This window comes from Convolutriloba macropyga, unplaced genomic scaffold (assembly GCF_964194025.1).
Source record: "Convolutriloba macropyga unplaced genomic scaffold, txConMacr16.3 SCAFFOLD_5929, whole genome shotgun sequence".
Taxonomy (NCBI): Eukaryota; Metazoa; Xenacoelomorpha; order Acoela; family Convolutidae; genus Convolutriloba; species Convolutriloba macropyga.
In genome coordinates, this window is record NW_027449217.1 from 1 (window position 1) to 8,258 (window position 8,258).

Consider the following 8,258-nt stretch of genomic DNA (forward strand, 5'->3'; position numbering starts at 1 on the left):
CTACTCGAGTAAGGCGAAGAAAAGCTAGAAAGATACGCTTTTCACAAAGCAGGCTTAATGCATGCAAACCAAGGAGGAAGGAGTGATGCCCCTCCTTATAATAAGCAGAACCAAATAAAGAACAGACAGCATCATCTGTACAGTGACCAAGAAGAGGTGAAACTTCTGTATGTGAAAAGGCAATTTGAGCGAGATTTATTAGCAGACTAGTATTATGTTGTTTCTAGTAGGCGAAAGCCGAAACATCAACATGTGAAAATCTGATATTAAATCCTCAATCATTTTCCCTAGTATTATACAGCTATGAGTAACCTTAATTGGACACGGCAATTATTGCTGACCGGTGAAACTTTCGCATGGGAAAGACACACACACTTCTTGACAAAGCAATAAGTATTATGCTGTTTCTAGTACGCGAAAGCAGAAACATCAGCATGTGAAAGTTGTGAAGTTGAAGAATTTTTGTGTTGAGTACGATGTTGTTACTAGTAACCATGTCGACAGCTGAGAACTGTTCTCTAACCAATAGAAGGTGAAACTTCTGTATGTGAAAAGGCAATTTGAGCGAGATTTCTTAGCAGACTAGTATTATGTTGTTTCTAGTAGGCGAAAGCCGAAACATCAACATGTGAAAATCTGATATTAAATCCTCAATCATTTTCCCTAGTATTATACAGCTACTAGTAGCCGTAATTGGTCAGGGAAACATTGTTGACCGGTGAAACTTCACATGGGAAAGACACACAAATTACTTGACAAAACAATAAGTATTATGCTGTTTCTAGTATGCGAAAGCAGAAACATCAGCATGTGAAAGTTGTGAAGTTGAAAAGTTTTTGTGTTGAGTACGGTGTTGTTACTAGTAACCATGTCGACAGCTGGAAAGCTGTTCTCTAACCAATAAAAGGTAAAACTTCTGTATCTGAAGAGGCGGCGTGATTGAGATTTTTAACAGACTAGTATTATGTTGTTTCTAGTAGGCGAGAGCCGAAACATCGACATGTGAACATCTGGTTTTTAAATCATGAGTCAATTCTCCCTAGTATGATACAGTTGTTAGCCGGTATTGGTAACAGTAGAACAGAGATTTGGAGGGCAAAACCTGCTCATGGGAAATGCTCACAGAGCGCTATCTACCAGTACACATAGTATTATGCTGTTTTCTAGTACGCGCGAGCCGAAACATCAGCATGTGAAATGTGTAATCGTGGGTAACTCTAAGTGTGTAGAGTACTGTGTAGTAACTAGTAGCCATGCCAAAGCATGCATTGAAACTCTTCGTGATTTAAAAAGCTCAAAGCAAGATTGACGAGGCCGCAAGGCTATGTCTTTCTAAATTCGAACAAATCGAAAGATTGTTCAAAGTACAATTAAACTGATTGATCCTGTCAGTTGCCATATGCTTGTCTGAAAGACTAAGCCATGCATGTGCAAGCGAAGCTTGAAAAAGTGGAACCGCGAATGGCTCATTAAATCAGTTACTATCTATTAGTTGATTTGCAAGCTAAATGAATAACTGCGGTAACCCTGCAGCTAATGCATGCTGATTGTCCGACACTGTCGGAGACTTTTACAAGACTACACCGGGTGATTTGCTAAGTACAGACACATCCCGTGATGAGTCCTAGTAACTGAAAGATCCCAGATAGCTTCGGCTTGGGGACGGAACTTCCGAATTTCTGACCTATCAACCTATGATGGTAGTGTAACGGACTACCATGGTTGTGACGGGTAACGGGGAATCAGGGTTCGATTCCGGAGAGGGAGCCTTAGAAACGGCTACCACATCCAAGGAAGGCAGCAGGCACGCAAATTACCCACTCTCCGCACGAGGAGGTAGTGACTAGAAATAATGATATGAACCTTTATGGTTTGTAATCAGAATGGAATGGACTTAAAAGCTCCATTGATGAACGAGTAGAGGGCAAGTCTGGTGCCAGCAGCCGCGGTAATACCAGCCTCTACAAGCGTATGCAATAGTTGCTGCGTTTAAAAAGCTCATAGTTGGATCTGTTTGAGTAGAACGGCAACATGGTCTTCAGTTAAATCTGTTGACTCGTTCCGCTCATCCTTCGCATCGAAGAAATAGTTTGCACTTAAATGTGACGAACTGTGGAAACGGTGTTTTCACCCTGAGAAAATTAGAGTGTTCAAAGCATCCTTTGGGATCGAATAATAAAGCATGGAATAATGGAGAATGACCCGCTACTCGATTGATGCCGGTTGGCTGAGTGCGGTAATGATTGAAAGGAACAGACGGGGGCATTTGTATTGCTACGTTAGAGGTGAAATTCTTGGATCGTGGCAAGACAAACTACTGCGAAAGCATTTGCCAAGAATGTTTTCATTAATCAAGAACGAAAGTCAGAGTATTGAAGAGGATTAGATACCCTCGTAATTCTGACCATAAACTATACCAACCTACAATTTGTCAAAGTCGATCTTGACTTGGCAAGAGATTAACCGGGAAACCAAAGTTTATTGGTTCCGGGGGAAGTATGGTTGCAAAATCGAAACTTAAAGGAATTGACGGAAGGGCACCACCAGGAGTGGAGCCTGCGGCTTAATTTGACTCAACACGGGAAAACTCACCCGGTCCAGACATCTTAAGGATTGACAGATTGAATATCTTTCATGATTATATGGGCGGTGGTGCATGGCCGTTCTTAGTTAGTGGAGTGATCTGTCTGGTTAATTCCGATAACGAACGAGATCTTCTCCATCTAAATAATGAAATTCACTATATGTGAATTCAAACACTTCTTAGAGGAACTATGCGGAATTAAATACCGCAGATGAAGTGAGGCTATAACAGGTCTGTGATGCCCTTAGATGTTCTGGACTGCACGCGCGCTACACTGTGTACTTTTAGATTGAGTACTCAGCCCTTGGTCCGAAATGGACTGGGCAATCAGAGAAAAGTACAGCGCTTCAAGGGGATCGTCTGTTGTAACTTGCAGACGTGAACCAGGAATTCCTGGTACTTATGAGTCAACAACTCATAGGGATTACGTCCCTGCCCTTTGTACACACCGCCCGTCGCTACTACTGATTGGATAGTTAAGCAAGAATTGCAAATTCCTACTGTTGGGACTTCGGTCTCCGGCAACGGGATGAAGCGGATCGAGCTTAATTGTCTAGAGGAAGTAAAAGTCGTAACAAGGTTTCCGTAGGGGAACCTGCGGAAGGATCAGTGATTGATTCCTTCGGGCATGGCTGCTGGTAGAGGCCATGTCTGTAGTGCGCATGACGCTCTGTCGCTAGAGATTGCTTGGCAACCAATCTCGAATTATGTATCGAGCTCAAAAACTACTTGTGTGGATACATAGTTCAGCAGTCATGGCAAGGGACTGCTTAAAGGGAGACTAGTTAGCAAAAGCAGCCTAGCAGAACTGCAGCTATCTAGATCTCAGAAGCTGGGTTATAGAAGCCCAGCTATAGACTTGTGAATGAGAAAGGCCTAAAAAGGTCCACAAGTCGCGTGGTTAGAACCGACACGCAAAAATCCCAGCGAGTGACAGAGCGTTGCGCTGTTCAGTGGGAAAGAGTTGAGCTACTCGGGGCGCCCACTGAACTTGCTCCGAGCCAAAGGCTCGAAAAAACACAGCTTAGCCTCAGATCCTTTACATAGAAGGCTAGCTAAAATAAACTTACCTTGGACGAGGGTAAAGTTTAGTCAGTTCTTAGGGGAGAGTAATCCACAGCTTCTCGCCCTCTGAACATTCTCCCAGATATGTAGGTCTGGGAGAGTCTCCTCCTGTTCTTCGGAATCTGGAGGTAGACAAAGACAGTACGATACGATCTTGCATCGGGATGACTAACCGATAATGATCATAATCTGACAATTTTTCCGGCTTGAGGCACCGGAGTCAGATTAAAGACACATACTGAACTAAAGGCGTATGTGCAAAGCTTGTCGGAGTGTAGAGAGTCAAGCTGAGTTGACTCGTCACGTGGTGATGACAACAGCCATGTGCAAAACACTCACAACTTTATCGTCTATGTGGAAAAGGTTGCTAACAGCGCTCTCTATGAGAGGCCCTCGCATATAACTATACGAGGAAAAGGCGATAGAGTTGTTTGAATGTGGGGCAGGTTCATCGACAAGCTAAGTTGATCACATTCTTGTTGTGGCATCCTACTAGAATTGGTCACGGTCTGCACCAACTCTCCCCAAGTTGGCCAGACTTAAAACTAGAAATAAGGTTTGCAGCTATGTGAACCTAGAAACTGTAAAGGAGTTGAAAGAACTTAAAGGAATTGAAAGAGGCCTTGAGGTATATCCTCTTGGTAAAGACCCACAAAAGCTCACAAAAGTGGCTTCGAAGGGCAAAACTGGTTCATCCAAAACAATTGGAGAGCTTAAAGCAGAACCAATTCGAATGAAACACTATTGGTGAAACTTCATCATGAGAACGTCACAAGCTGATCACGCTCTATGATATGACTAGTATTATGTTGCTTCTAGTAGGCTAAGCGCAAGCCGAAACATCAACATGTGAAAGTCGTAGAATTTTGCAATCAAACTGTGGCTAGTACTGTGATGTTACTAGTAACCTGGTGTTCCGTCATATGGCCAAGAGAGCATTTGAAGGCGAAACTTCTGCATGGGAAAGCTGCATCATGATCAAAATTTTATATCGAGTATTATGTTGACGTTAGTAGGCCTTGGCCGAAAACGCAGCATGTGAAAGGTATAGATAAAAGTTATTGTTGCAGTCAGTACTGTGTAGTTACTAGTAGCTGGATTTAAGCTCAAAATGAGACACTGTTGGTGAAACTTCATCATGAGAATGTCACAAGCTGATCAAGCTCTATGATATGACTAGTATTATGTTGCTTCTAGTAGGCTAAGCGCAAGCCGAAACATCAACATGTGAAAGTCGTAGAATTTTGCGATCAAATTGTGGCTAGTACTGTGATGTTACTAGTAACCTTGTGTTACGTCATATGGCCAAGAGAGCATTTGAAGGCGAAACTTCTGCATGGGGAAGCTGCATCATGAACAAAAGTTTATATCGAGTATTATGTTGACATTAGTAGGCCCTGGCCGAAAGCGCAGCATGTGAAAGGTATAGATAAAAGTTATCGTTGCAGTCAGTACTGTGTAGTTACTAGTAGCTGGATTTAAGCTCGAAATGAGACACTGTTGGTGAAACTTCATCATGAGAACGTCACAAGCTGATCACGCTCCATGATATGACTAGTATTATGTTGCTTCTAGTAGGCTAAGCGCAAGCCGAAACATCAACATGTGAAAGTCGTAGAATTTTGCGATCAAATTGTGGCTAGTACTGTGATGTTACTAGTAACCTTGTGTTACGTCATATGGCCAAGAGAGCATTTGAAGGCGAAACTTCTGCATGGGGAAGCTGCATCATGAACAAAAGTTTATATCGAGTATTATGTTGACGTTAGTAGGCCCTGGCCGAAAGCGCAGCATGTGAAAGGTATAGATAAAAGTTAGCGTTGCAGTCAGTACTGTGTAGTTACTAGTAGCTGGATTTAAGCTCGAAATGAGACACTGTTGGTGAAACTTCATCATGAGAACGTCACAAGCTGATCACGCTCTATGATATGACTAGTATTATGTTGCTTCTAGTAGGCTAAGCGCAAGCCGAAACATCAACATGTGAAAGTCGTAGAATTTTGCAATCAAACTGTGGCTAGTACTGTGATGTTACTAGTAACCTTTTCTTACGTCATATGGCCAAGAGAGCATTTGAAGGCGAAACTTCTGCATGGGGAAGCTGCATCATGAACAAAAGTTTATATCGAGTATTATGTTGACGTTAGTAGGCCCTGGCCGAAAGCGCAGCATGTGAAAGGTATAGATAAAAGTTATCGTTGCAGTCAGTACTGTGTAGTTACTAGTAGCTGGATTTAAGCTCGAAGTGAGACACTGTTGGTGAAACTTCATCATGAGAACGTCACAAGCTGATCACGCTCTATGATATGACTAGTATTATGTTGCTTATAGTAGGCTAAGCGCAAGCCGAAACATCAACATGTGAAAGTCGTAGAATTTTGCGATCAAATTGTGGCTAGTACTGTGATGTTACTAGTAACCTTGTGTTACGTCATATGGCCAAGAGAGCATTTGAAGGCGAAACTTCTGCATGGGGAAGCTGCATCATGAACAAAAGTTTATATCGAGTATTATGTTGACGTTAGTAGGCCCTGGCCGAAAGCGCAGCATGTGAAAGGTATAGATAAAAGTTAGCGTTGCAGTCAGTACTGTGTAGTTACTAGTAGCTGGATTTAAGCTCGAAATGAGACACTGTTGGTGAAACTTCATCATGAGAACGTCACAAGCTGATCACGCTCTATGATATGACTAGTATTATGTTGCTTCTAGTAGGCTAAGCGCAAGCCGAAACATCAACATGTGAAAGTCGTAGAATTTTGCAATCAAACTGTGGCTAGTACTGTGATGTTACTAGTAACCTTTTCTTACGTCATATGGCCAAGAGAGCATTTGAAGGCGAAACTTCTGCATGGGGAAGCTGCATCATGAACAAAAGTTTATATCGAGTATTATGTTGACGTTAGTAGGCCCTGGCCGAAAGCGCAGCATGTGAAAGGTATAGATAAAAGTTATCGTTGCAGTCAGTACTGTGTAGTTACTAGTAGCTGGATTTAAGCTCGAAGTGAGACACTGTTGGTGAAACTTCATCATGAGAACGTCACAAGCTGATCACGCTCTATGATATGACTAGTATTATGTTGCTTATAGTAGGCTAAGCGCAAGCCGAAACATCAACATGTGAAAGTCGTAGAATTTTGCGATCAAACTGTGGCTAGTACTTTGATGATGCTTGTAGCCAACCGAATTGGTTGAAAAGCCCAATAAGTAAGCTAACTTGGGAGAGCTTGTTGGAAACCAAATGCTACTAGATTGGTCCAAATACATCCTTCAACAGGGGATCACTTGGCTCGCTTTACGAAGAGGAGCACAGCTATATGTGTTAATTCGGTATGAATCGCAAGATTTGTTTACCGACCTCTCTAACGCAAAAGGCGGTCTCGGCTTCGGCTGTTGACTGCGTCCGATTCAGGGTTATATAACTCTCGATTGAACACATTGATGTTCTATTGTTGGTGCTTCCAATAAAATTGGAACACTTAAAGCAGAACCGATTCAAATAATAGCATTCTGATCAATGATTGCATTCCTTGATCAAGAACTGCTGGAGTCATTGTGATGGCGAATTTTCTTCATAAGAAAATTGCAAAGAGACGGAACTTAATGAGACTAGTATTATGTTGTTTCTAGTAAGCGGAAGCTGAAACAGCAACATGTGAAAATCAAGTTTTGTTCAATGATCTCGAGGCGATAAGTACTATGAAGCAACTAGTAGCCTAAGCATGACTCAGATTTGAGACAGTCAAAAAGACTGGCGAAACTTCTTCACATGAAAGTTACATAGAGAACTACAAATGTATACAGCGAGTATTATGTTGTTTCTAGTAGGCGAAAGCTGAAACATCAACATGTGAAAGTTGTCTGCAAACTGTAGAACGATATGTGATTAGTACTGTGCTGTTACTAGTAGCCAGTCTGACTGTAGAAGCCAAGACAAAGGGAAACTAATGCATCTGAAAAGGACAAGTTATGGAAAGGTATGCACGATAAGTATTATGTTGTTTCTAGTAAGCGGCAGCTGAAACATCAACATGTGAACGTCGTTGTGTACAGTAACCTAGAACTATATAGTCCTTAGTAACGTGCATTTACTAGTACCTGTAATTGGTATTCAGACTCAGGCAGTTTGGAATAGTTTGGCAAAGATGCACCAGAGAAAACTGGGATTTGATACAGAAATTGTTGAATACAAGTATTATGCTGCTTCTAGTAGGTTGAATCCGAAACATCAGCATGTGAAAATTGAAAACATTTCTGGTTCGAATTGTCACAAGTATTTGGTGATCTGAGTAGCCAAACTCACTACAACGCCAATTGAAGGCAAAAATTCTCAACGGGAAAAGCTATTCTCATTGAATGAGCTAACAAGACGAGTATTATGTTGCTTCTAGTAGGCGAAAGCCAAAACATCAACATGTGAAAGTCTTGCTGAACAAATTTAATGTTGTTGAGCTCAGTACCGTGTGAATTAGTAGCCATAATTGGCGAGCGAAAATTGAACTGGCGAAACTTCGTCTTTGGAAAATTGCAGATGCCGAGCACTTATTTTGCAACGAGTATTATGTTGACTGTAGTAAGCGAAAGCCGAAACAGCAACATGTGAAAGCTGTTG

At 41.8% G+C, this 8,258-nt stretch overlaps 1 pseudogene; it reads left to right on the plus strand.

The window, feature by feature from the left end:
• Positions 1-6,911: 6,911 nt before the first annotated feature.
• On the plus strand, positions 6,912-7,063 carry LOC142354875 (5.8S ribosomal RNA; annotated as a pseudogene).
• Positions 7,064-8,258: the final 1,195 nt, after the last annotated feature.